Here is a 13,065-nt window from a genome sequence, read left to right on the forward strand (position 1 = left end):
GAAATTTTTGAAGTTAACCATCGAGAGTAATAACAACAAAATGAAATAAATAGATAGAGGAAAATTTTGAAATTATATAAGTAACTTATACCAACGATGTAGAGAAAATACTTGAGACGACGACAAAGTTCACGCAATAATAAATAGGTTCACACAACAACGCATCACATGACCTATGAATATAATAATATATGAGGTTTGAAACCAAGATTATAAAATCGATGAGATGAGGTAAGAGTACCATGAGAATGTTGTGAGTTTGGAGGGTTTGGGTAGTCATGTATTAAAATATCAAAATAAAATTTGTACATGTGACTCCTATTAGATAACTATGTACAACACATGTTCATAGTCCCAATGTCCAAAATGTTTGTAGGAAATCAGTCATAGGTAGTTTATGATACAAACACGGTACTATTAGATAACTATGCACATCACCATGCACATAGTCCTAATAAAAAACCGGTCATAGACCACTTAAATCATGATAATAAATTGTGTAACAATAATTAGTGCAATAAACGACATAATATGAATAAATGAGAGATTGAATACCATTATAATTAACCATAATTCCCATTCATAACAAAACTGGAGATTTAATGAAGTCAATACATTAGTTTTAAAAGAAAAGAAGTAAATAAAATAAACGTATTTTGCATAGCATGTCTTCGTAAAGGGTTAGGCTTAGACTTGGGAACCGTTGATGTAACACACTTGTCCTTGAGCACCTTGAGTGGCTTGGTTAACTTGAGGTTGCTTTATTGGGATTTGGTTGACTTGAATTGGTTGAATGGTTGGGCTTGAATTGCTTGGATGGGTTGAGCTTGGATTGGTTGAAGTTTATTTATTTGGGCTTGGTAAGCTTGATATTGAGTGGTTTGAGTTGGGTAGGATTGAATTTGGTTCATGTATCCAAGTCTTAGGCATGCATTGCGAAAATGGCTCGGGTCTCCACTATTGTAACAAGCTCTAATAGTTGAGGGTGCTTGGGTAAACGGTTGAGCATAAGGTAAGGGTTGGGTAAGAGGTGAGGTAAATGGTTGCATCAAAAGTTGGTTGCGTTCACGACATGTGGTAAAGAGGTGACCAAATCGATTGAAATGGGTGCATTGTCGACACTTGAGGTTAGGAGAATGGTGAAAGTTACACGTATCACCTGTGTAGGGTTTCTTGGTGGGTTGGGTTTGCGATTGGGCCAAGACATAGTTTTAGGAATTGGAATTTCTTTTATTGTTGCGGTAGTGGGGAGAGTTGTTGTTGTTATGCTTGATTGACTCAGGCTTAGAAGACTCGGGTTTGGGAGATTCGGGCTTAGGTTCTTTGGTGGGCTATGATGCAGGCTTATCATTGGGCTTCTTGGAATTTTTCCGGGTCAAGGTCCCGGCCTTAACGTGGTTTTCGGTGAGGGTACCGGCTAAGGTGATGGCATCATGGAGGGTTTGAGGGTCACGACTTAGGACGGAATCTTGGATTTGCATAGGAAAACCCGAGATGCATTTGTCGATTGAACGTTCAAGGGGAGTGACCATGTGAGGGATGAGAAGGCTCAGTTCGTGGAACCGATCATTGTAGATGGCGTCATTTCCACTTTCTTGTTTCAAATTCCAAAACTCCTCTTCCAACTTCCGAAGCTCATGTTTTCGACAAAACTTCTTGAGCATGAGTTTCTTGAGGTCATCCCATGGCAAGGCTATGGCAACCTCAGCGCCAAGCGTGCGCTTCTAACCGTTGCACCAATTGAGGGCATTCTTCTTGAGCATGCTCAAGGCACAAGTGGTTTTCTTATCCTCGGGACATTCACAATGGAGGAATATGCTCAACATTTCTTCGAACCATTAGAGGAGAATGGTAGCACCGTCGATACCGAAGTATTCGGGCGGGTTAGCACTCTTGAATTGTTTGAGGGGGTAAGCAATTCGGTTCAGAGTTGTGGATGATGAAGAAGCATTCGCAGTTTGCAATTGAGAGATGATCGTTGGGAGGGCTTCCACGATTCCCTTAGCGATTCGGGATGAAATGCTACGGCCCGAGTTGCTGGTGCGACGGTTACGGTTGAGAAGGCGGGAAGAAGACATGCTACAATGACGACACGTGAAAATTTATTATGTTTTGGGAAAAAAGAGAATTGTATAACTATGTGAAATTTCGAGTTTTGTGAAAATTCACGAACAAAAATAAATTTTTAATAACTTTAATAAGAGTATTGATGAAATTGATAAATTGAGAAAATGTTCGTTCTTAACAAAATAGAAAATTTTAAACAAAAATCTCATCGTTGATTTAAGAGTGTGATCGTCAAATGACCACGTTTGATACAATGAGTGTAGCAGATTCGGGTACGTTTGGTGTGGTATGCTTTGGCCTAAAAAGTTCCACACCCTTACCGAACACTCCAGGAAGGCAACCAGGTCCGCGGTTGATTGAGATTTATGCGCATTGCACTTCCTTAGGCTCGCAAGCCTTGGTGTCAAGAGTTCGGTAAACAAGTGCGTTCCTCTTACAGTTACTACATATCCGTCCCCACGAATCATCCTCAAAGAGAGGGGAGTAAAAAGGCGGGATTTCTTAAGGAATTTCCCTTTTTTTTAACTCGTCCTAAAGTTTTGAAAACAATTTTGAGAGTGAGGCATAGCCTCGGATTAATTGTGTGATTTTGTGTACAAGAATAACATTAAGTCATTAAATAGTATTTAACCTACTGCAATCAACAATATAACCCAGGGTGCAAACACGTAAAGGCATATCACGTATATGGACCCTAAGCATACTACTAGGCCGTTATATCTAACCACCTATCTTATAGCCAGTGACAATAATTATTTAATTTCATTAACATTAAATCAAGTACACAAATTCAATAAACAGAATAATACATTATACTTTTTGGGTTTTGAATAAATATCCTAAGGTCAAACTATTGTCTTCAATCTCGAATAATATCAACTACTTGTACCTATAAGATGTATGAAAATAGAGTTTGTCAACATGAATGTTGGTGAGAATACATAAGTTTTAGTTGAGATATATATAGATAAAAACCACAATTCATATGTTAATGTTGAGCATTACAGTTCCTATGAAAATGTAAACAACTAAATAGATGTGGACCCGTTCCTATTGATACAAAATCAATGTACTTGGGTAAATGTATAATCATACTAGATGAGAATAGATGAGGATGAGATATCAACCACCAAACATAAAATAAACAATTAAGCACATAGAGCATTATCATTGATCATGCAATAATCATACATAAACATATATTGAATTGTGTTGTGAATAGATAAATAAGTAAAAAAAAATGAGTAATTTAAATAGGGTATACATGCCACCCCCAAAACGTAAAAGAGGAAAAAGGGGGATATGTAAACTCAACTTATAGAGTAGGATCAACGAGGACGAGATGATAAAAGAAAGGGCTAGGATGAAAACGGTCAAGCTTCTCTAGATTTGCCGACAATTAATCCTAGTTGATAACGATAAAGTGAGTTAAATATAAAATAAGACGGATCTTGGGTCTCGATGAGGTTATTAATCTTGTTGTCATTTTATTATGATTGTTGAGATTATTATCATTAACGTGATTATCATTATTGTTATTAATATTTAGATTTGCGTTTGAGTTTGACAAGTAAAATAAATATATTAACGGAAGAGTTTAAACGGAATATTTTGTATATTTAATACAGTTTGGTTCGTTAACGAGAGTCGTAAAAAGAATATATACATCTTATTATTTAAGAGTATTTGTTTAAGGTACATAATTATATATATATATGTAAACTCGATTATTTAAACGAGAAATATGAAAGGAAAAGAGTTGTTTCGGAGTTTGGTTTATGAAAATAATGATTATTTAACATTTTAAACACCAAAAAATAACAATAAAAATGTTAAAGAAGATATTAACCTAGAATTAAGCAAAACCGGGTTCCAAGGGACTTGAAAGTTCGGTTTTGCCAAAGTTGTAATTATAAAATTTATTTAGTAATAATAATAATCAAGAAAATTAAGAAAAATGTTAAGATATAAAAAAATTCACCAAAAACGGGTATTAGACGGCCTTGTATACTGTAATTATCTTATGGGTTTGTGTCGGAATGTAGAGAGGGTGATGTGGACGAGTTTAATTGCACAAATATCGAGTTTATATTGGGTTCTAAGAGTGATTTTGTCCGCGGTTTGAGTTTGTTATGTTAGCTGTCAATTGATTAACTTTTTCCATGTTTGGAGTGTCGGTAGAGTCGAATTAAGGTAAGGAGTAATATGTGCATGGTCAATTACGCGTAAATCAGTCCGAAAATTATGGTCCAAGATAGAGGGTAAAGGGTTCTCGTCGGCTGATCGCAAGTGAGGAAGAGGAAGAAGGAAATTTAAATAATATTTGCAGTTTGGTCCTTGATAAATGGTTGATGGTTCAAAAGTATATTAAAGTTAGTTGATGGGTTAGTTTTGTACATGAATTATAGTTATAATCAATTAAAATAAATAAATAAATAGAATGTTAAACAACAACGAACTTAATTGATAAAATACCCGAACACGAACCCGGGTCGGGTAATGATTACAAAAACCGAAAGGGAAACGGAAAACCCGAAATGTTACAGTATTCACAACTTTTTGGAAATTTCGTCCCGAAATTAAAGAATAAAGAAAAGAAAAAAAATACATAAAGGAGGAAAACAAAAATGAAGAGAAATTTTTTATGTATTTATTTTATAATAATAAATAATAACACAGAACTTCGAATGAACTGTTTAACGCTACAAATGGAAGGTATGATAAGGGCACTTATATGTAGGATGTACCAGCGGCGTATCCACCATGCCCTTATCACATCTATATTTATACCGTTACCCTAAATCACCCTAGGTTCCGAGTTATGACACACAACCGTATTCACCAAGTGTTCCATGCAAGGATTTTGATAATTATGCGTGCACTCATAATTATTTAGATCGTCGCATGATGCACATGGTTCGTCCCATTGTGCGGGTATGAAAACAGGGGTTAAAGAAAACTTTTTAAATTGATATTTAAATGGAATCACTTGATCAAGAGCAATGAAGTAAAAATTAAATGAAAATTGATGAACAAAATTAACTAGTAAAATAATCCTAAAAAAATGACGAAATTGTTGAAGTTAACCATCGAGAGTAATAACAACAAAATGAAATAAATAGATAGAGGAAAATTTTGAAATTATTTAAGTAACTTATACCAACGATGTAGAGAAAATACTTGAGACGACGACAAAGTTCACGCAATAATAAATAGGTTCACACAACAACGCATCACATGACCTATGCATATAATAATATATGAGGTTTGAAACCAAGATTATAAAATCGATGAGATGATGTAAGAGTACCATGAGAATGTTGTGAGTTTGGAGGGTTTGGGTAGTCTTGTATTAAAATATCAAAATAAAATTTGTACATGTGACTCCTATTAGATAACTATGTACAACACATGTTCATAGTCCCAATTTCCAAAACGTTTGTAGGAAATCGGTCATAGGTAGTTTATGATACAAACACGGTACTATTAAATAACTATGCACATCACCATGCACATAGTCCCGGTAAAAAAACCGGTCATAGACCACTTAAATCATGATAATAAATTGTGTAACAATAAATAGTGCAATAAACGACATAATATGAATAAACGAGAGATTGAATACCATTATAATTAACCATAATTCCCATTCATAACAAAACTGGATATTTAATGAAGTCAATACATTAGTTTTAAAAGAAAAGAAGTAAATAAAATAAACGTCTTTTGCGTAGCATGTCTTCGTAAAGGGTTAGGCTTAGACTTGGGAACCGTTGATGTAACACACTTGTCCTTGAGCACCTTGAGTGGCTTGGTTAACTTGAGGTTGGTTGATTGGGATTTGGTTAACTTGAATTGGTTGAATGGGTTGGGCTTGAATTGCTTGGATGGGTTGAGCTTGGATTGGTTGAAGTTTATTTATTTGGGCTTGGTAAGCTTGATATTGAGTGGTTTGAGTTGGGTAGGATTGAATTTGGTTCATGTGTCCAAGTCTTGGGCATGCATTGCAAAAATGGCTCGGGTCTACACAATTGTAGCAAGCTCTAATAGTTGAGGGTGCTTGGGTAAACGGTTGAGCATAAGGTAAGGGTTGGGTAAGAGGTGAGGTAAATGGGTGCATCAAAAGTTGGTTGCGTTCACGACATGTGGTAAAGAGGTGACCAAATCGATTGCAATGGGTGCAATGTCGACACTTGAGGTTAGGAGTGTGACATCTGCCCCGATCCGACCCGACCCAGGTACCCGTTTCTCTGACCCGATCTCTTTCTTTTATGATTTAATATTTATTTATACTTATATTTTACTAATAATAATATATTTTCCTTCCCGCCGTCCCGTCCCTCTTCCTTCTTCCTCTTTTCTTTCCGCCTTCTTTTCTCTTGTCGCCGTCCCGCCCTCCTGTTTAACCCCTCAGCCTTGTTTCCCTCTTTTTCTCCTTACTCTTTGCTGTCCTTTGTTTCTTCCCGCCTAAGGTTGTCTGCGCAGCTCCACGCGCCAGACTCCTTACAAGGAAGCCTGCGTGAAGACCACCTGTTACTGCGATACGCGAGACGAACTGTCCCCGCAGCGCGCTAAGGATTTTAGTTCTTCCCGCGGCGCGCTATGGATACCGTTCTTCCCGCGACGCGCTAAGGAATATAGTTCTTCTCGCGACGCGCTTAGAATTGAAGTTCTTCCCGCGGCGCGCTTAGAATTGTAGTTCTTTCCGCGGCGCGCTAAGGTTGGTTCTGTCTGCCTTCGCGCTCGCGCACTCTTGACCTTCTGTGTCTGCCTTCGCGCTCGCGCGCTCCAGCCTTCTCGCGCTATGTCTTGAGTCTTTTCTTCTGTTTAATCCAGCCGTTTACTTTTGTGTTGTCTTATCTTCTGTGCTGTTGACCTGACCTATCTTATGTCTGAAAAGCCACTTTTGGCGCAGCATGCGCACCAACCCCATTGGTTGACAGAAAATGTGACTGACATTATCTTTTGAGATCTGCTTTTTCCATGCTTGACCAGTACCTTTATCTGACCCTCCCATGCCTGTTTACTGTTCCCTGTCAGCTTTCTCTGGTCCCCTACAGCTGCCATATCTTTTACTTTTGGAATCTTTTACTTTTTGGAGATCTTTTCCTCTTTTCTAGGGATTGTGTTCCCTAGGGTTTCTCTATAAATAATAATGTTATTTTCCTAACACTACACACACAAAGCACTTAAACTCTCCTATTCTCTCTTGCTCCTTGCCGTTGTTCTTCCTCTGCCGTCTTCCTCTCTGCCTCCGTCTTCCTCCCTGTTTTGCCCTGCTTTTCCGGTAATATATATTATATATAATAATTTACTTATTAATTATGCTAACTTATAATCAAGACTTAAAACAAATCATTAAAACAATAATCTTATTTATAGGTTAACTTGTGCTTGTTTAAAGTTGGTTCTTGCTTTATCTTACACCGCACCGATTATCAAGTGAGTAATCTCGTACCTAATCCCTTTTTGCTTTTAATGTTTTGGGATGTTCATGTGTTCATACAAACTTAGAGTCTTAAACTGTTTATGAACTTTAGTCGCGCAGTATCCCATGTGTTGAGGACGTAGACTTGGCTGTTTATTTGTATGTGTGGATCATTAACCGTCTTGTCAGTCTATTCCGCAGTTCTCATGGTACCTTTAGATGAACACGGGAGAACTATCGTTTATGATTTTCTCTTTTGTTTACACTTGCACAGTCTTTCTTGTTTGTGAGCTCAATTGTGAGCACTGGCAGTCTATGAATCTTAGAGTTGGTCCCGATCGGATTACACCCTTGTTGAAAACCAGACATACACATGTTGCGCGCAGATTTATTGTTATCTATGTATTGTATTAAACTTGATTTCTCACCAACATGCAAGTGTTTGACGTTTATTTTAACACATGTTCAGGTTTGCAGTAGCTGTTTTGGAGTTTGAGGACACGTAGGACGTTTTTACTTTTGGACCTAGATTAAAATGTATCAAGACAAGTTATTGCTGTTCGAATATTATGATTTATAATATATTGATTTATGATGATTTATGTTATCTTGTGTTTACTTTGCGCGTGCGCGAATGAATATATTTATTAAATATTGACACCCAATAGTGTCACGAGTAATGAAACAATATGTGGCGCCCCGATGTATAATCCGCCTTTGGTCGGGGTGTTAGAGATTGGTATCAGAGCTCGTTGACTTTAGGATAGGTGGTTAGACGTAACGGCCTAGAATACCTAAGAGTCCCTTCTCGCACATGAGAGAAATCTCATGTTTGCGCGCTTATTGTTAATTACTCGTTATTTATAAATATGCTTGCGCAGACGCAGTATATGATTTTATGTTTTATTCCGCAATATTTCGATTTTTGTTGAATTTCGATTTTTATTGATTTTACTTACATATTCGTTTGTTGGATTTGAAAATCCCAAAAGTCATGGTGATACATGAATAGTTGATTTTCAATTTCCATTTACGATTATGTTCTGAGGTTGGAGACTTGAAAAGTCATGGTGATACATGAATTGTCAACCTCCAATACTCATTTTCTTGTATATTTTATATTGAAGATTGAAAAGTCATGGTGATACATGAATCGTCAATCCCCAATACTCGTTTGCTCGTATATTTTAAATTGGGAATTCGGAAAGTCATGGTGATACATGAATTGTCGATTCTTGATTCGAATTTGTTACCTTTATTAAGTCTGCATTTAGGGTCATTTATTTTACTTTAATTTTTGACAGTAACTGACTCCGCGAAACCAAGCTTTTCGAGGTTATACTTTGCGCTAAAACCAAGATATTAACTAAAATTAAAACTTTTATAGAATGCCACCGCTATCTCCCCGCCATCAGAGGAGAGAAGCCTCGCGCAGACGATCGCAGCAACGTTCCCAGGAAATGGCCGCCGCAATAGCCCAAGCCTTAAACCAAAACAATGCTAACACCTCTGGTTACAACATTAAGTCCTTTAACGCGGGTAACCCTCCAAAGTTCACAGGCCTTGAAGGAGCCACCGTGATGCTCCAGTGGCTTGAGAAAATAGAAAACACTTTCCTCCACACCCAATGCCCCTCAGACAGACGAACCCTATATGCCTCCAGTGTCCTGGAAGCAAGGGCGCTTACATGGTGGAATGGAGTAGCTCATGCGCGTGGCGCAGAAGCTGCTTCCAGCATGCTCTGGGAGGAATTTAAGGATCTCTTGACGCGAGAATTCTGCCCTCCCAACGAAGTTAAGCGCCTGGAGGAAGAATTTTGGAACTTGAAGCAATACAGCGGTGAAGCGCGCGAGTACGCGACGCGCTTCCATGAACTAAGCCTGCTTGTCCCTCACCTTGTTACCCCTTCCCGCCGAGCCATAGAGAAATTCCTTGGGGTCTCCCCATGGAAATTCAAGATTCTGTATGGGCCAGAAACTCAGTTACCCTCTCTGACGCCATCGAATTGGCCGCTGTGCTCAGCGACAACCATGTCAGAGCAGGAACCCTGTTCCTGCGGGGAACTGAGAAGACCAAACTCACCAAAACTGTCCCTGAACCCGCAGAAACCAAACCAGAACCCTCAAACCATAACCAGAAACGTAGGCGCAGACAAGTCTACGCGCTTACCAGCCCGCCCATAGTCCAGCAACCCGCCTACCAACCTCTAGTATACGCCCCTCAACCCCTGTCAACCTACCCAACACCTCCTGTAGTCCACAACTATGCCCTAACCAATCCCGCACTCCCTGCCCCGCCGACCAAGAAACCTTACACAGGAAACCACCCATTTTGCCCAACCTGTAGACTCCACCACCCACCTCAAGTCCCATGTCGACTTTGTAACCGATGTGGCCGCGCTGGTCACCTTGCAGAAAACTGTAGAGTCCTTCCCGCCAATCCAATTGCGCCAACACCACCAGTCTACCCGCAGAACCCACAACCAACATACCCTAATCCACGACCCAGGTCGTGCTATAACTGCGGTGATCCCAGTCATTTCCGGAACGCATGCCCGAGGCTACAAGTTCAGATTACGCAAGCGAATCCGGTGAACCAGATTTCGAACCAAGTGACACGCGGACGAGCTTTTAACATAACCGCGCACCAAGCGCAAGCGAATAATGACGTAGTTAATGGTACATTTTTGCTTAACGGATTTTATGCTTCTGTACTTTTTGATACTGGCGCCGATCGAAGTTTTATTTCTCGCGCGTTTGAGCAGAAGCTTGCGCGACCGCGCAGCGATTTAAAAGAAAATTTTTCAGTTGAATTGGCTAATGGCGAAACTGTTTTAATTAACATGGTTCGTCTTTTGCTTTTGGAATCTTTTACTTTTTGGAGATCTTTTCCTCTTTTCTAGGGATTGTGTTCCCTAGGGTTTCTCTATAAATAATAATGTTATTTTCCTAACACTACACACACAAAGCACTTAAACTCTCCTATTCTCTCTTGCTCCTTGCCGTTGTTCTTCCTCTGCCGTCTTCCTCTCTGCCTCCGTCTTCCTCCCTGTTCTGCCCTGCTTTTCCGGTAATATATATTATATATAATAATTTACTTATTAATTATGCTAACTTATAATCAAGACTTAAAACAAATCATTAAAACAATAATCTTATTTATAGGTTAACTTGTGCTTGTTTAAAGTTGGTTCTTGCTTTATCTTACACCGCACCGATTATCAAGTGAGTAATCTCGTACCTAATCCCTTTTTGTTTTTAATGTTTTGGGATGTTCATGTGTTCATACAAACTTAGAGTCTTAAACTGTTTATGAACTTTAGTCGCGCAGTATCCCATGTGTTGAGGACATAGACTTGGCTGTTTATTTGTATGTGTGGATCATTAACCGTCTTGTCGGTCTATTCCGCAGTTCTCATGGTACCTTTAGATGAACACGGGAGAACTATCGTTTATGATTTTCTCTTTTGTTTACACTTGCACAGTCTTTCTTGTTTGTGAGCTCAATTGTGAGCACTGGCAGTCTATGAATCTTAGAGTTGGTCCCGATCGGATTACACCCTTGTTGAAAACCAGACATACACATGTTGCGCGCAGATTTATTGTTATCTATGTATTGTATTAAACTTGATTTCTCACCAACACGCAAGTGTTTGACGTTTATTTTAACACATGTTCAGGTTTGCAGTAGCTGTTTTGGAGTTCGAGGACACGTAGGACGTTTTTACTTTTGGACCTAGATTAAAATGTATCAAGACAAGTTATTGCTATTCGAATATTATGATTTATAATATATTGATTTATGATGATTTATGTTATCTTGTGTTTACTTTGCGCGTGCGCGAATGAATATATTTATTAAATATTGACACCCAATAGTGTCACGAGTAATGAAACAATATGTGGCGCCCCGATGTATAATCCGCCTTTGGTCGGGGTGTTAGAAGGAGAATGGTGAAAGTTACACGTATCACATAATGGGTGGGAACCTGTGTAGGGTTTCTTTGTGGGTTGGGTTTGCAATTAGGCCAAGACATAGTTTTGGGAATTGGACTTTCTTTTATTGTTGCGGTAGTGGGGAGAGTTGTTGTTGTGCTTGAATGACTCGGCTTAGAAGACTCAGGTTTGGGAGATTCAGGCTTAGGTTCTTTGGTGGGCTCAGATGCAGGCTTATCATTTGGCTTCTTGGAATTTTTCCGCGTCAAGGTCCCGGCCTTAACGTGGTTTTCGGTGAGGGTTTGAGGGTCACGACTTAGGACGGAATCTTGGATTTGCATAGGCAAACCCGAGATGTATTTGTCGATTGAACGTTCAAGGTGAGTGACCATGTGAGGGATGAGAAGGCTCAGTTCGTGATTTTGTCCGCGGTTTGAGTTTGTTATGTTAGATGTCAATTGATTAACGTTTTCCATGTTTGGAGTGTCGGTAGAGTCGAATTAAGGTAAGGAGTAATATGTGCATGGTCAATTACGCGTAAATCAGTCCGAAAATTATGGTCCAAGATAGAGGGTGGGGGGGTTCTTGTCGGCTGATCGCAAGTGAGGAAGAGGAAGAAGGAAATTTAAATAATATTTGCAGTTTGGTCCTTGATAAATGGTTGATGGTTCAAAAGTATATTAAAGTTAGTTGAGGGGTTAGTTTTGTACATGAATTATAGTTATAATCAATTAAAATAAATAAATAAATAGAATGTTAAACAACAAAGAACTTAATTGATAAAATACCCGAACCCGAACCCGGGTCGGGTAATGATTACAAAAACCGAAAGGGAAATGGAAAACCCGAAATTTTACACTTGTTCATAAGATAAACATAACAAAATATAGCAAATAAATATTGTTCATTTTTGCTAATATGCTAGAGGTCTTGACAACGTTTTCTCCACAAGCCCAAATCAACCAAGATGCAAACCTGTATCATTTCATAAAAGAAAATTTATAAACACAAAGGTTATTGAGTAATTCATAAGTTTGAGCATATAAGTATATATAAGAAAAAGCCACAATCTTGTATACGAAACAATAAATAAATAGCAATAATTTGGATAATATGAGGTCGCTAATAAGAATACATTAGCGGCACCGTCTATAAGAGAATACCAAATAGATTCGGATTTCATGAGGTCGTTAATAAGAATACATTAACTGCACCGTGCTATAAGAGAATACCAGATAGTTCACGGATTTATGAATCAACCTTCCAAAAGCAAAACAACACATAAGCATATAGACATATAAGCATAGAACACCAAATCGAGCATTTATTTAAGTAAAGTATACAATAACGGTTGTGGTTTAAGATTCAAGTATAAAACATTTAATTTGAATAAATATGAAATGTCACTCAAAAAACAAAAGATGGAAAACGGGGTATGAAAATACTCACATTCAAGTAATAAAATTGAAAGATGATAATTTGAAAATTTTCCGGAACGACGGGTTTAACGAACAATGCCTAAAAGGAAAGAAGTTTCGGATTTAGAAAGGTTGTCTTGAAAGTCTTTAAATAAAATAAATGTTGAGAAATGTAAACAATTAAAGTTCAAGGTTTAAAAATGTAACTATTTAAGAA

This window comes from Bidens hawaiensis, unplaced genomic scaffold, assembly GCF_021521415.1.
Source record: "Bidens hawaiensis isolate Kalapana, Puna unplaced genomic scaffold, B.hawaiensis_p1.1 tig00004595_1, whole genome shotgun sequence".
NCBI lineage: Eukaryota > Viridiplantae > Streptophyta > Magnoliopsida > Asterales > Asteraceae > Bidens > Bidens hawaiensis.